The 16,627-nt window shown below is 40.4% G+C and overlaps 1 long non-coding RNA gene across 1 annotated transcript; it reads left to right on the plus strand.

The window, feature by feature from the left end:
* Positions 1–1,210: 1,210 nt before the first annotated feature.
* On the plus strand, positions 1,211–4,518 carry LOC138302129 (uncharacterized). The gene is made up of 3 exons (XR_011205294.1): positions 1,211–1,365; positions 2,967–3,020; positions 4,231–4,518. It is a non-coding gene; the product is annotated as an uncharacterized lncRNA (long non-coding RNA).
* The last annotated feature ends 12,109 nt before the right edge of the window (positions 4,519–16,627 follow it).

Genomic DNA, 16,627 nt, shown 5'->3' on the forward strand with positions numbered 1-16,627 from the left:
AGTTTAATCTCTAAAAGTTCATAACTTGACTTGTGTATGTTGGGTTTTTGTCATTTTGGTCTTGTTTTGTTTAGATAAATATTTCATATTTTTCTAAACTGGGGTTGTGTCATTTTGTAGTGTTTTTCATTAAGTTACTGTGTGTGTTGGTACAAATACTTTACACCTAGCACTCTGAGGTTAAGCCTACTGCTCTGCCAAGCTACCAAGGGGGTAAACAGGGGTTAGCTGAGGGTGATTCTCTTTTACCCTGACTAGAGTGAGGTCCTTGCTTGAACAGGGGGTAACCTGTCTGTCAAAAAAAGACCCCATTTCTAACAGTCTTACACATAATAAATGCCTTATTGGAAAATGTCACTTGATGCCTCTGGGCCACGCTAGGGCGCTGCCTTAAACATGCAGCAGAATTGCATCCAGTGGATGATGGAGGACCAGCGAGTTTCATTGTGGGAGCTGGACCGCAGATAGGCACTATTATCTATGGGTATCACTTTTCTCCATTTCCATTTTTGTGGCTACTTGAGTTATGCTGCTGTTCTGTGGTGTCCACGGCAGGGTGCTATTTTGAATCACGACCTGGCCATCCAGCGTTTCTTTCATCTTTGGTCGATAAGCTGAATTTCCTTAAAGTTATTAATGTCGCCACTCGCTTTAAAACGTTTAGAAAGGTGAAGAATTACTCTACATAATAAGCTATTAAAAATATGTTAGCATTGCATTTCATGCACCTTATGGTGTCTGGCTTCTTTGTTACGAGCATGTTTACAAGGGACGTCTCAGAGCACAAATGTGCCCAGGTAAGTTCAATTTCACAATAGGTATGTTAGTGACAATAGAATGGGGTTTCCTCTTTAGAGGATGTTTGCCTATTTTAGTCACCTATTTTAGGGCATTTTAATATAATTAACTCTAGGAATCACATAGACATTTGGTCGCTGAGAATAATTAGAGAAAATGATTCACAACATGAAAAAGTTAATTGACTTGTGAACCACACCAGCACAAAAGAAACTTAAAGTATATTAAAGTATACCGTTTAGAAACGTCAACAATGCGGTACACCCAGCCTGCCCCAGAGGAAGCAAACAAAGCAATTACACTGATGAGCGCAACCCCTCAGTCCTATTGTCTTTGGAGTTCGTCGGCTCATTAAACACTCCTAAATTCACATTCAAGTACTGGGCATGGCATCGACGCACATATATAAAGAGGTTGCTGAGCCATGAACCCCACATCACAGGATCCCACACTTGTCTCCATCATCTTGACGTAGATCGTGCCACTCAGTGCCACCAGGAACCATGTCTGCTAAGGGCGGAGGATACAGCCAGAAGACCCAGGTCCAGGAGTCTTGCGCTCAAGGCCGTAAGTACCTTTCTTACTACAGAACCAAACCCACTTCAAGGGAGGCTTGGAGGAGCATTCACTCAAATTCCGCTTCAGTTTTCAAGGCTATGCGGTACTCTCTTGCTAAATAACAAAATACATTACCGCATAGAAGCAACAAGCAAATCTTTCTCTCGGTGGAGGTTCTAAGGCAGAAGTAGAAAAGTCTGAGATCAATTAAAAAAATATAGCAGGGGTGGTGAAGGGCCAGTCCAATGTCAGGTGACTTACACATATTAAAAAGGAAGGTTTAGGACTGGTAAAAGGTTTATTTTGCCAGGTTGAAATGACAGTTCAAAGCTGCACACAGGATGCAATGGCAGGCCTGAGATGTTTACCTGGATGGCACTGTCAGTGCTGCTGGCCCACTACTAGCATTTCATTTACAGGTCCTGGGTACAGGTAGTGACACTTTACTAGGGACTTATGTGCAAATTAGGGACCTGATTTAGATGTTGGCGGCTGGGAATACTCTGTCACAAATGTGCCCGATATCCCGTTCACCGCATTACAATTCCATAACATGCAATGGAGTTCATCATATGGCGGCCGGGTTATCTTCCACGTTTGTGACGGAGTAATCCCACAGCCAGGATCTAAATCAGGCCCTAAATGTGCTAATTGGTATAAGCCAACTATGCTCAGGGGAGAGAGTACAACCACATTAGCACTGGTTAGCAGTGATAAAGCGTGCAGTGCTAAGACCAACAAAAACGAGATCAGCAACAATAGGAGGGCTGAAAAGAAAAGGTTTGGGGGAAGACCACCCTAGGGCTAACAAGTCTAACATCCATATTTACAAGGATATGGAGCATTTCTGCTCTTACACTGGCAATCTGTGTGCTTCCTAGTGCCAACGTAGGTGTTGTTAGGTCCGGTAGGGGAGCGCAGAAAAAGTGATGATCTGCTGTGATGCACCACTTTTTCTTAAATATGGGCCTTAATGTGTAATGGATTTAAATGTGCTTTGCTTTTTCCCACCTTCAGACAACTGCGTTTAGCTCAGTAGGAAAACTACTCAACATTTTCCTGTCTTCTGGGGATTTACATGCTATGTGGTGAATTGTTTTTTTGCAGAATGCCTCCATTTATTAACTTCTCGACCTACATAGCATTAGCATAAGAGAAGATTGATGAGATAAGCTCGTTTTAAATCTTGGTTGGACAGAGGAGGAGGTTCACAGAACTGGCTTCTCTTGTAAATGCCACAATAAGAGTGGTGAGCAGCTGAGGTTTGACCCCTAGGACCACAAGATGCATCATGACTTTTGTGCTTCCATGAAGAACGGAATACCGTAGCACATGGCCAGATCAAGGCCCATATTTATGCTTTTTTAGCACCGCATTTGCGTCATTTTTTTATGCAAAATCAGCGCAAACTTACAAAATACAATTGTATTTTGTAAGTTTGCGCCACGTTTGCGTAAAAAAATTATGCAAATGCGGCGCTAAAAAAGTATAAATGTGGGCCCAAATATCTGAGTAGAACTCAATTACCCACAGTCTACACGCCCGCTAAAACAACGCAGAGAACAGGGGTAAGCCTACATTTACTAATATATGGTTTGCCTCTCTTTTAGCATGCAAAACCGTGGACCCATGCCAAGGCCAGCAGTATGGAGGGAAAGGTCAAGGTAAGAGAACATACTATAAGTATGGATGCCTGTTTGCGGTATATAATGCATACTTACACAACAGACAGCTGAGCGGTGTATAGGGTCAAAGACAAAGAAACTGTAAAAAAACTATTGACAGAGTAGAAGGCTTCTGAGGGGGACGCTGAGCTGTTAATATGTTGCAGTCCAGTGTTCGTTAAAGAGTTGTGTCTTCAGCTCTTCCTACAATGGTGCAGGTTTAGAAGGTCCTGGTAGATGTAGGGATGTTGTTCCAGGTCCTCAGTGCACAGATGGATGACGGTTGGTTACATGTAAATTTAATACATGCAGAAAGCTGGCAGCTCATAGCAACTCCAGTAAATGAGACCACATACAGGTGAGTGACCGGCGTTTGTCTGCAAACACCCCAACCGCCTGGCTTCGAGGAAGGGGGAATCTCTGGAAAGTGTTGGAGATCGACCTATTTACCAGCAAAACTAACTTCTAACTTTGACAGCCACAATGGCTAATGTTACGCAATAATTAAATAGTGTGAGATCTAAATGCTAAATAAACAACCTGGAGGGTGAGAGTGGCAGCAATGTTAAAACAGGCCAATGGAAAATGAAGCACACCAAAAGTGCATTTGTAATATATTGACATAATGGCTTTAGTACATAATATTATCTATGCTGGTTTGGTATGCTTGAAGGTTTGTTATGCTTCCAAGTGGGATCTGAAATCCAAGCAATATTTTACAAATAAAGATGTGCTGTTTATGCCAAGAGCATGACGTTACATGTTCGTTCTATTGTGAAATTGCCAGTTTACACAGGATCCTTTAATAATAGTCAGTCCATACCAGTACACAAAGATGGCAGCTTGCGGTGTGGGTTCCCAAAACTATTTTCACGTAATTGTAATCAAGAATGTGTTTATCAAGGTCGTATTTCTGCTTAACTTATCAGCAGCATAGGAAAAGAGTCCAAAATAGTCTAATAAAAGAGAGCAAAAATGACTACTTACATTCTGGTTTATAAAATATACCTAACATTAGAGAGGTGTACTGTGTCAATAGTAGGTAAACGCATATGTCATTTCTAAGAAGGTTGTGCCATGTGTTGAGTTCTGCCTAATGCGTCTGTAACTGCAAAAGCATCCTTCAATGACACCTTCAAAGGAGTTAAGATGATGGGCGTGGATGTGCTCTTTCTCAGAGTTGGCCTCACCCTTTGTTTTGCATTTGCAGATGCTTGCATGCCTGATCCATGCCAGGGAGCTCAGACTCAACAGCAACAGCAACAGCAGTCAGGCGCCAGCAAAAAATACTGAGAGGCTGCCGGCGTCCAGCCGGCCATGTGCATGCACCAGCAGACATTAGGAAAGGAGAGAAAGAGGCGTTGAAGACGTAAAAGATCCCAACGGCTGCTTTCTCTTTCATCTTAAAATGATGGTATCATCTCTTACCAGAATATCTGAAAATACCTGTTTACAAGAATGATCATGTCAATGAAGCATTAAATTAATGTAGACCATAGCATTTGCGGTCTTGTTATTTATTTCTACCATTTCGGCATTTGTTGCTGAATAGATATTCGCTTGGAATTATATGGTGATCCATTATGTTGCAAAAACTCCGGCTTATTCTCAGCCTGATTGGGCTTTCATAGTCTAATGTCTCACTGCAAGCAACATCACAACTTGCCATCTATAGCAGAGACTAGGCATGTTGAAAATGGCACGAAGCAGAAGTACTTTGTACTACTGAATATCCATCCCCAGAATATTGTAGTACAAGAATATCATGGACAGAATATTGAGTTGCAACAGTATTGAAAAGTAACTGTATATAGGGAAGTATAGATTTACTAACTCCACATCTATGTACCTTGAAGATATATTTACCTGGCATGTGCAAGTCTGTGAGTTAGATATAGGAAATCTAGACTTACCAGTAAATATATATTTTTCAATATATGTTGTTGACATTTGTACTTCTTTGCTGCATTCCAACTTAAAAGAGTTAATTTGATTTCCAACACATCTACAAATTGGGTGGTTGGACCATAGGTGACATCTGTTGTTCTCTGTCCCATCCCACCATGCATACGTTTTATATGTTTGTTTTTTCTGCCTCATCCTCGCACAAGTTTTAATTAAAAAAGCCTAAAGTGTAACCTTCAGCTCTTGTTCAACTTCAGTTTACTCATCCAAAGTGATTAGTAAATTCTGGTCCTCAACACCCCCATAGGTTTCTCAACAACTCATACTAAGGAGCTATCAAATCCATTTTGGGACTTAAATATATATATTGTCTTCCCGATCCTACCAAGACAACTTGCACACCAAACCCTAAGCGTTTGGTAAATATCGCCACAGGAACAATGCAGTCAACACCAAAACTCACCCTCTTCCTTATTCCCATCATATCATCACTTCAAGATCTTCGGGACCAAAACAACACTTCCATATTCCAGTCATACTTCTCATCATAGATACCCAGCTCAATGAATTAATGACCACCATATACTAAAAGTCTTCCCGGTCACTATGTCTAACATGATACGTCAAAATGTCAAACAATTTACTTTGCAGTTTAGTGTCCACCTAGCAAGTTAACACCATCACCATCAACTCCCACTGTCGTATGGTAACAAGGGTTTGAAGCAAGTGTATGGATTAAGACCCCCATCCAAAGTGTCTGTGAATGATGTTATATCATGTTGAGCACTAGTATAGCCACAATCTGGATATAAATTCACCCTACATCTACACATGTATTTGAGAATCTGAATAGCAATTGTTGGACTACATATCCCTCATAACCTTCACCTAATGTCAGCCCTTCACTAACCATGCTTTAACCACAACTGCTAGGTGTTGTCCCCTGGTCCTGAGCCTGAACTTGGGATAGTTTGTGCATAGGCCTCCATAACATATTGTCCATGTAAGGTATTCATGCTAAATTTTCCTAATTGTCTTCCAACATCCTAGTGATTTTAAAGGTACACACAGGTTTGTGGATTCCCCTGGGGGGAACACAGTAACTGGCCAAAATATAGCTTAAGTGTAATTTTTTGGGGGGAGTAGGAAAAAGTGGTCTGCATAAAAGAGCCTATTTTTTCCTGAAAATGGCATCAATTAACTGTTTGCTGTCTTAAAGTCACCATCTTCCCAATTTTCAGGACCATGCAAAGCTGAATAGCAAAACATAGTTATTTACCACAGTTTTTGTATTTTTCAAAGATAAAGCCCATTTTTTTCTATTTTTTGTGTGCTTTCAACTTACTTCCAGTTTGCGGTGGAAAGCAGTGTGAAACCCATGAGTGATCCATGAAAGCTATATGGTTCTGAAAAGTAGATGCAATTCTTAACTCAGCAAGGAGTTATATCTGTAGGTCCTTTGGGGTTTTACTGAAGAAACTAACAGTTCAAATAAGAAATATTGAAAATAAGCAGAAAAAAAATCCATTTGTGACAATGTTTTCATCTCAAACCATTTGGCACAATGCCGATTTACAAAAGCAATGTACCATTATTATATAGGGTTTGTATATTCTCAAAGAACCAGAGATATCCAGAACCAACAAATGAGCTGCACTGTGCAAGGATTTTCCTTGTGTACTGATGACAGACTAATTCATATAGTGAAATATGTAGAGTGAAAAATGGGTATCAAGGAAACCCATGTATTTCTGAAATGGGCACAAGATATGGTGATCAGGTGCAGAGGCTATTTGTGCACTCTCTGAATTTGCGGGTATCCATAGGAGCATATGATTTAGAGAGTATTTTTCACAATGTATTCTTTCATACTCACTTGCCTACATTTGGAAGGCACAAATGCAGCAAATTCCAATTGGTAAAAACAAATATTCTACTACTCTCTGCTCCTACATGTCTTCTAATAAAAACGGTACCTCACTTGGGTGAATAGGTATAGTGCCTGCAACAGGAAACAGCCCAAAACGAAACAAGGACACAACACATTATTTAACGGAAATATGACCCTAAATTTGCAAAGTAGGTAGCTGTTAATTTTGTACCCTAGGGGAACCTAGCAAATCTGTACAGTTGTGAAAACTAGATACCTAGGAGAATGCAGGATGTGGTGACCTGCATGGCCCTCACCAGGTGTTTTACAGAGAATCCCTCATAAACATCAAACTGACTAAAAAACACATTTTACTTTATCTTTTGTTTTTGATACCACCTTGAGCTTTGACACTCAGGCCAGCCTCCCCACCAGCACTTTCTTCCTCATTATAAGGACCGTGACCGAAGATTTGTCCCTACATTCCTCTGGAATTGTGTCAATCTGTTGTGTTCGCTCTGGTCACCTCGTGATTGGATTACTGCAATTCTTTATATTTCAACGTTAAAATCTTTTGCCTAATAAGATTCAAATTGCACAGAATACAGCAACCCATCTATACCCTAACATCCCGAGACACATCTTGGTCAGGGATGGGAATTCCCTCCCTTCACTGGCTTGCATAACAAAAAATCACTTTTAAAGCTCTCTAAATGGTGTTCTTAGCCCTGCATCAGAAAAGACCCACTCAAATTAACTCACTCTTTCACTGGTACACTCCCAGCAGGCTTCTTAGAACTTCCTTCCATAAGAAGGCAATAATTCCTAGATTTCGGAAGCTCCTTTTGGTGGCCGCTGCCAAACTATGGAACTCTTTTCCCACCCACACCTCTAGACTTGGCTCTTTTCTGTCTTTAACAAAAAACATCTGTAAACATGGGGCTTTTTTCTTCCTAGTCCCCCTAGTCATCCTCGTAACTAAGACTGACTGCTATGTACTGCTCCCCAAGGCGCATTGACACCTTCCGTCATAGTGCTGTCTATAAAATCTGTTAACATAACATAACATAATATTTATGTGATCAAACTTTATGGAATCTGTAGGGAGCCACAAACTACATCCCACCTTGCATTCCTCTAAGTCTCTAAATAAAAATAGTATTGTGCTTGTGTGGCGAGGCCGGGTACCCATGACAACAAATGGCATAAGAAGCAATATGGATACATCACATTTTTTCACTCAAAACTGACCATTTTGTTTGCAAAGTGGTTAGCTGTGCATATAGGGCCCAACTCAGGCAGCACCTAGTGAAGTGTTAGAAACTAGGGTTTTGGTTGGTAGAGCTATGCAGCCTGTCCAAGCAGGAACCCCAATCCTAGTAAAGGTAAATCTCAAACACACCCTAATTTAGGCTGTGCTCACCCCCTGTTAGCTCAGCACAGAGCAAGCAGGCTTAACTTATGAGGAAATGTGCTAAGTATTTGTGTGACAATTAAACAGTAAGAACACCACACAAAAGATACCACACCTAGTTAGATAAATATATTTTAATTTAATGATCAAAACAAGACCTACACAGCAAAGGTCCAACAAGTAGAAGTCAAGATATCAATTGCTGAAGATATTTTCAAATATAGTGCCTAAAAGCATGAAGTGCCAACCCAGGTTATCTGGTCACACTAGACCAGGTGAAATCTGAAAAGCCAGGCCAACAGCGATAAATCTGAAAATTCAGACCAACAGCGATAAATCTGAAAAGTCAGGCCAACAGCGTTGGGGCCCACTGAAACATTAAATTGGTTCAGAGTTGCGTCGATGTAGAAAACAAGATGTGAGGAGCAAAGGAAGCGATGTGCTGGCGTAGATCGAAAAAAGTAAGCAATGTGTTGGCTCGGAGTCGTGCAAAGTTGGGGATGTGTTGGGAATGGAGGTGATTTGTGTTGTGCAGTCAACAAAGCAGTGTTCCCAATACTTGTAGCAGCGATGCACCAGTGTTGATGGCAAAGTGGTGTCCTTGATCCTCGCATCAGTGGCGATGCATTAGAGTTGATGTACATGCGCTGGTTCAGAATGGCGCAACAGCTTTGATGCATGGATTTTGGACTGGAGAAGCATTTTATACCCACTTTCAAGGGCCCAGGACTCGATTGGTACCACTTGGAAGGGCTAGACTCTCAGATGGCAGAGTCCAGGTGCTGTAGGTGCTGAGTTGGTAGTCTTTTGTGTCCCTGAGACTTTAGAAGAATAGGAGGCAAGCCAGCAAGCCCTTGAAGTCACTTTTGTTCAGGGATGGGGAGATTCAGGTCCAGTCCTTTTCACTACCAGGCAAGGAGGGCAGCAGGCAGCAGGTCAGCACAGCAGAGCAGGAGTCCAGCGGAGCCAAGCAGAGTGACAGTCCTTTCAGCGGCACAACAGTCCTTCTTTCTGGCAGACTATCCACAGGTCCAGAAGTGTATTGAGGTGGTGGTGTCTGAAGTCCAGTAGTTATACCCAGTTGGGTCTTGGAAGTAGGGGAGACTTCAAAGAGAGATCTTTGAATTGCACCGAGTCCCTGACCTTCTTGCCCTGGCTCCAGACTCACTACAGTATGAAGGCCTTGTGGGGCACCTTGTGGGGCACCTTGTGGGGGCCTTGTGTGGGAACTGACACCTATTCAGGTGTCAGTACCATCCTCTCCCTCCCATTCTGCTGAGGATGGCCCATCAGACTATGGATGGCCTTTGTGTATGGCTGTCTAGCAGGAAAGCACAAGCCCAGCTGTCACCCCACCCTAGACTTGTATTGGAGACAGGTAGTAGGCACCAAATATCTAAAGAAAGAAAATGTCAACTTTCTAATAGTGACATTTTCGGAATGACAATTTAAAATCCGACATCACAAAATGTCGGAGTTTTATGTCTTCCCAGATGGAAATTACACTTCGAAAATGGAACAAGGCAGTCCCAATGTTAGAACATGTGAAACTTAAAAGTAAATATCTTATTTTTTAAATACACTGCACCCTGTCCTTGGCTGTTTAGGGCCTACCTTATGGGTGATGTATATATATTAAAAGGGTAGGTATGGGCCTGGCAGAGGGTTAACTTGCCAGGTAGACATGACAGTTTAAGACTGCACTCACATGCTCTGCAATGGCAGGCCTGATACATGCTAAAGGGCTACTTATATGAGTTGCACAATCAGTGCTGCAGGCCTGTTAGTAGCATTTAAGTTTCAGGCCCTTTGAACAGGTAGTGCATTTTTCTAGGGACTTATGAGTAAATTAAATATATGGCAATTGCAGAGCAACCAGCATTACCATGTTGTAAACAGAAACCACATGCAGTTTAGTACTAGTTTTTTAAAGTGCCCAGAGGCTGAAGGCCAGCAAAAACGAGATCAGCAAAACAGGAAGTCTGAAGGCAAAAAAGTTAGGGGAAACAACCCCAAGGATGCCAGGTCTAACTGGAAGCCTAGCAAACCTGCACATAAAAAAAAAAATCAGACACCTCGGGGAATCCAGGGCAGAGTGACTTGTGTGGCTCTCACCAGCTTGTTTTTTCATGTATCTTTTGCAAACCTCAAACTTTACATTAAATGCATTTTCCTCACATTTCTGTGATGTAACGTTCTGGAATCTACAGGGTGCCACAAACTTCCTTCCACTTTGCATTCCCTGAAGTCTCCTGATAAAAATAGTTTCCTGCCTATGTGGGTAGGCCTAGTGGCCAGGACAAAAAATGGACAAAATAGTAACACGGATACATCAAATTTTTCCACTCAAAACTAACCCTTTGTTTGCAAGGTGAGTAGCTGTGAATTTTGGGCCTTAACTCAGGCACCACCTAGAGAAACTTAGTAAGTGTGTACATTTCTAAAAACTAGACATCTGGAGCAATCGAGGGTTGGGTGCTTGTGTGTCTCTTCCCAGGTTGTCTTCCACATGATCATTTGCATACCCATTTCTGTAATTGAAAGTTCCATACTTTGCAGGGAGCCACAAACTTACTTACACCTAGCATTCCAGTAGATTTTCTGATAAAAAATGGGACTTTACATGTGTGGGTAGGCCTAATGCTTGTGACAGGAAGTAGCCCAACACTCAACATGGATACACCACATTTTCCCACTCAAAACTGACCAGTTTTTTGCAAAGTGGGGAGCTGTGGGTTTTTTGAGCCTAGCTCAGCCGGCACCTAGGGAAACTGAGCAAACCAGCACATTTTCAGAACCTAGAGAATGGGGGAATCTAGGATTGGTGACTTGTATGACTCTCACCAGGTATTTCATCCAGAATAACTTGCAAACCTCAAACCTTGACTAAAAACATATTTTCCTCACATTTCTGTGATGAAAGGTCTGCAATTTGCAGTGAGCCACAAACATCCTTCCACTTTGGAATCAACCTAACTCTTCTGATAATGATAGATAGTACCTCACTTCTGTGGGTAAGTCTAGTGACCTCAAAAGGAAATGGCCCAAAACACAACTGACTCTTTTCTTGCAATGTGGGTGGATGTGGATTTTGGGCCCTTGATCACCTAGGAAAACGTAGCACACCGGCTCATTTTTGAAAACTAGACAACTAGGGTAATCCAATGTGGTGTTCCTCACATGGATCTCATAAGGTTTTATTTCCCACAATGCCCTGGAAACCTCAAATCTCAAATGTTTCCTGAAATCACACATTTTCCTTAATTTCTGTGATGAAAAGATCCGGACTCCACAGGATCCACGAGTTATAGTTACCTTAGGGTGCAAGTTATAATTACTTTAAAAAACTCTATCTATAACTGCTGAATTTATTTCTATGGTATTGTACAAGTAAATTCAGAACCTAACTACAGTGTCCCTGTAGCTTTTGTCTTTTTCAGTGAATATATATTGTGTATATATATATATATATATATATATACATATATATATATATATATATATATACATATATATATATATATATATATATATATATATATATATATATACATATATATATATATATATATATATATATATATATATATATATATATATAGCATTTTTCATAATACCAGTCAAAGTCCAGCATCAGCTACATGTGAGATTCTGCTGCCAATTTGAAAGAATGTTTCCAAAAATGTTTCTTCATCTCAGCTCCTTCCTGGAATGTTTGAGGATGATAGGTCGAGAAGGGGCCAAGAAAAGAAGAGGCCTAAAATATGTCTTTTCACGCTGCATAAAATGTCTTTTTACATTGTAGTTTCCAATAGGATTTTTGAGAACTGCTACAAAGAAAAATGACTAAACAGTATTGCACCAAATCATGAAAAGCATCCTTTCTTGTTAAAGATCTTTATCAGTCTGAAAGGATTGTTGACTTAGAGACCCGGAGCCCGAGAGGGCTAAATTTAGATGAGGCATTAAGTATTCATTTACATGAAGAATAATAGGAAAGTGGTCAAGAACAGAATATTCCAAAGTGTTGTTTGGATTTCAACTGATAGAATTACAAATCTGTTAATATTAGTCAATTATCCAGAATGTTCAGGACACTTTTGGATGTGAATCTCCATTTCCTTCAGTGATATTTTGCAGGGAATTATGGGAAGACTGGATTTGGAATATGTATAAAATATATATAGATAAGTATGCAAATTAAAATCATTTTGAGATTCTATATGACTTCCTATTTATCAACATTATGCCTACTTGGGAAAACATTTTGCTGAAGAACATTATGAGAATAGCCTGTGATTAGTAATAACTCTTTACTCTCTTTTTTTTTCTTTTTCTATTTCTTGCATTTAGTTTAGGTGGGAGGGAGACAGCCCTGGGTTTCTGTGGGTATTTCCTTCTTCTCTCATATCCTTTCCTGATGTTAGAGTACAATATTTTTCTTTTTAATCAAGCAATTTGATATTTTGGTCTTGTGGTTTATGGGGGTGTCACCAATAAGAGTTTTACAGTATAAAAGATCTCATCAAAGGTATTAGCTGCTATATCTCAGGCATTTAGAGATGGACATGACATTTATTTGTATATCTGTACAGCATGGCAATCTATGTGTGTTACACTGTACAAGATTGGTTAACTTGGTCTTGATTGAGAAACATTGAGAAAAGGAAAAAAACTTTTGAGAGACAATTAGGAGACAACTAAAATCTTAGATTATGTTCTAGTTAGAAAATTATACAGAGTACAGAGTATAGGACCTTTCTTTTAAAAACTATAATTTAATACAGAAATGTCCATATGTAAATGAGAATTATGAAATATATTGGGATGAGCATTTTTTTAAGGTTGAATTTTTCAAATAATGTTCATTGTTATTTACGTAGATAATTACAATGAACTACGCATAACGAATTATGGGTATGAGCCCAATTCGGTTGATAATTATTGATTTACATATGTGGAATAACAGCTTACACAGGTGGTCTCTAGTTTGTTGATAACATAGATTAATGAATGGAATATCATGCAATATGATTATTGTTCTGAGATTTTAGCCAGTTATTATGATCCAACTGTTTACCATTCCAATATGGTGACGATTTGCACAGGGTGTTATGTTCTTTGTCCATCTAGAATGTTTATGTTTACTACATATATACAACACTATGAATGATTTGCACAGTTCATGTGATCAAGGCCGCGTAGCTGGCCATTTTTTGAAGTAAAATCCTTTTCCTTTCCCATCTGAGCGAGCTTTTCTTTGAATACTGTGCAAATGGGATATATATTCACTTTGAAAAGCAAGGAATAAAGAGGATTTACACATAGTTCTAAAAATTAAAATCTAATCTTTAAAAAACAAAAAATTCTGAAATTCACCAGTCATACATAACTGCCTAAGTAGAACTTGCACAGCAATAGATTTCAGATACCATATGTGAGGTCATGAGCAGTGCATCATAGCAGTGTAAGTTATATTCTACACATTTTACTTCTGCTAACCAGTGTTTGTGCTCTCCACTATAAACATGATAAAATTGGTATACATCTGATTTGTCCCTTTAATTTACTACCAAAACCCCAGTGTATGGCACTACATGTACCCACAGCCTGTAACTGAAATGCTAGTGGACTGCAGCACTCATTGTGCCACCCATTAAAGAAGATTTTCAAAACATGTCTCAGGCCTGCCACTGCAGCCTGTAGTGCAGTTTTAAACTGCCACTTCGACGTGGCAAATCAAACATTTTTCCAGGCCTAAACCTTCCTTTTTATTACTCAGTCACCCTCAAGTTAGGCCCTAATACCTCAAAGAGCAGGATGCATGGTATTGGATAATTGGAATTGTGTTCTTAAGATTTACCTGTCATGGGAATAAACTCCCTTAAAACCCCACTCCCTTCCAAGTCATTTTTCTCTGCAGCAAGACTAGTTTTCCCATAGACTAACACTGGGTTACCCTATTACATTTAATCAGTAAAAACCTCCATAAACACTTCTGTTTAGGAACAGCTAGAGAAATACTTATCCTACTCATTTGAATCATACTTTAAAATCTTCATTAATGGTAAAATTTGATTTTAAATTACTATTCTGGAAATACCACTTTTAGAAAGTTGGCATTTTTCTGCCCAAACCAAATATGACTAGTAATGGCTCTTTTGTGGTGTGATGTGTTTTTCTTCTAGACAGGGGTTTGAGGATGGGTGTTCCTCCCATGAGCACGATGGCCTGAGAGGTTGTACAGAGCCCATATTGAGCTTCAAAGAGTAGCCTGAGGGCTGGCTGTACCCACCACATTCCTGACTTCAGAAGATAGTTGCCCTACCTCTGCCAAATGCAGCCCACACCTCCGCCGGCTGCCCTTTATTCCCCTGGACAGATTGGAACCAAACCCAGGAAAATGGAAGAACTCACCAGAACCAGTTTAAGGTTAGACAAAAGGGGTGCCCCCCCATACACAGGCTGGCATTGAGTATAAAAGTGTCACCCTCAGAACCTCTCATCAGAACACTTCCGTACTGCCTAATTGTCTGAAGCATGAAGGAAGATGAGACCTGCTTTCCTTGAACTAAGGACCCCAGAGGTGACTCCAGGGGTTAGTTGACTAACCTCCTGTTTGAACTACACAGACATAAAAAGCTTCCAAGTGTCAGGGCCTTTCTCTGCAATACCCTGCTGAACTGTACCAACTGCACCTGCTTCACCCCTGCTGCTGGCCTCTTTTGAAGTGAGTCCTTTCCCACGATACGTGCCCCTCCAGGTACAGGACCTTTGGCTGTTGTTAGATTGTGCTCCCCCAACCCTAAAACTGGAAGTAATAGAACCAGGTTAAAAAGAAAAGGTTCTGGGTACATCGTGTTGAAAAGAACCATCCCTGGTGTCCTAGTGAATGCTGACTTCCTCGAGGTCAACACAGGACCTGCATCTGTCACGTTTGTCAAACAGCCCCACAGATACTAGCAAAACAAAAAATGATCTTCCAGTGGAAACTCTTTGCTAGCTATACTACACAGTTGTGCCAGTCTATCTATCTATCTATCTATCTATCTATCTATCTATCTATCTATCTATCTATCTATCTATCTATCTATCTATCTATCTATCTATCTATCTATATTAATTACACAAAAGCGGTCACCACTGTGTAGTTATAGTTAGGAAAGAGTTTCCATAAGTAGAAGGTTTTTTGTTTTGCTAATAACTTGACTGCCATTTGAAGAAGCTTTACAACACTTCCCAAAAATGTTTTATCTACCTCAGCTCCTTCCTGTAAAATTTCTGGGTAATCCATCAACCTGTTGTATAGAAAAGGGAGGTTCTGAAAACATCTTTTTTCTGTGGTGCCGACTCTAATGGGATTTTTAGGAAGTGATACAGAATAAACAGCAGAAGAGAATTACATCAAATTTGGCATTCCTCTAGATCTTTACTAAGAAAGTGTGCTTTTTGTGATTTGGTGCAAATCCTCCAAGCCATTTTTGAGAAATTAGGTTTCAAACTTTAGTTATAACGAGATGGTTGGTCCCGCTGGGGTACAGTGGCAACCAAGCTGTACTGCTAATAAGAAAATAGTGCTTTCATATTGAAAGAGAGGGCTTTTTTCCTCTCTGGTCAATAATCCCTTGGGACTGGTCCCGCAGGAACGAGTGATCTGTTTGGCTGGCCACAAAATGAGTAGAACATTTGTGGCTGCTACTCCGGGTGTCCTAAAGAACTAATATAAATAATATATAAAGGGAAGGGTAGGGGTACCCTAACTTCCTGGCACTTCAGGTAATGCCAAAGGGGACTCCCCCAAGGTCAAAATGGAACAAATATGATCACGCTATGGGTACGTGGCTCTTCTACTGGACCACAGAACAAAGCGGTGGTAGTACCAGATGGGAGACCAGAAAAAAACAAGAGCATCATTTACCACGCCTATGCTAGGCTCACCATAGGAAGATGTTGATTTCATTGTGCTCCCAGGCATTTCTGCTGATTGGCAATAAGCAAGGTCAGTGATGCAATCACTGATGTGGAGGTTTTTTTACCTTCCAGCTGTTGAAAAAAATTAGTGCACAGAAGGTGATGTGTACTTTGTGCCAAAAGGTACTACACAGAGGGAAGACGGGCCATTATTCAATGGCAATCCCTGGAATGTAAGCACCGGAAGGCTATGCACTCAAAATACCATTGTGTGTGCAGAGATGCAAAAGACACAAGTATAGGAAAGTGAATCCAATGCTCTAGCGGAAGTGCTGCAACAAGAAGAGGACGAAAATGATGAAAACTTAAAACATTCTGGGATATACTGCAGATGCTATCATAATGTTGTGGCTTGTGGTGAGGGAAACAGAAGAATACATTCAAGGACCAGTGCACAGCACTTGCAAACAGATTTCAAAGCCTTGTGTACAAAATAAAAGAACCTAA

Source organism: Pleurodeles waltl, chromosome 6, assembly GCF_031143425.1.
Source record: "Pleurodeles waltl isolate 20211129_DDA chromosome 6, aPleWal1.hap1.20221129, whole genome shotgun sequence".
Taxonomy (NCBI): domain Eukaryota; kingdom Metazoa; phylum Chordata; class Amphibia; order Caudata; family Salamandridae; genus Pleurodeles; species Pleurodeles waltl.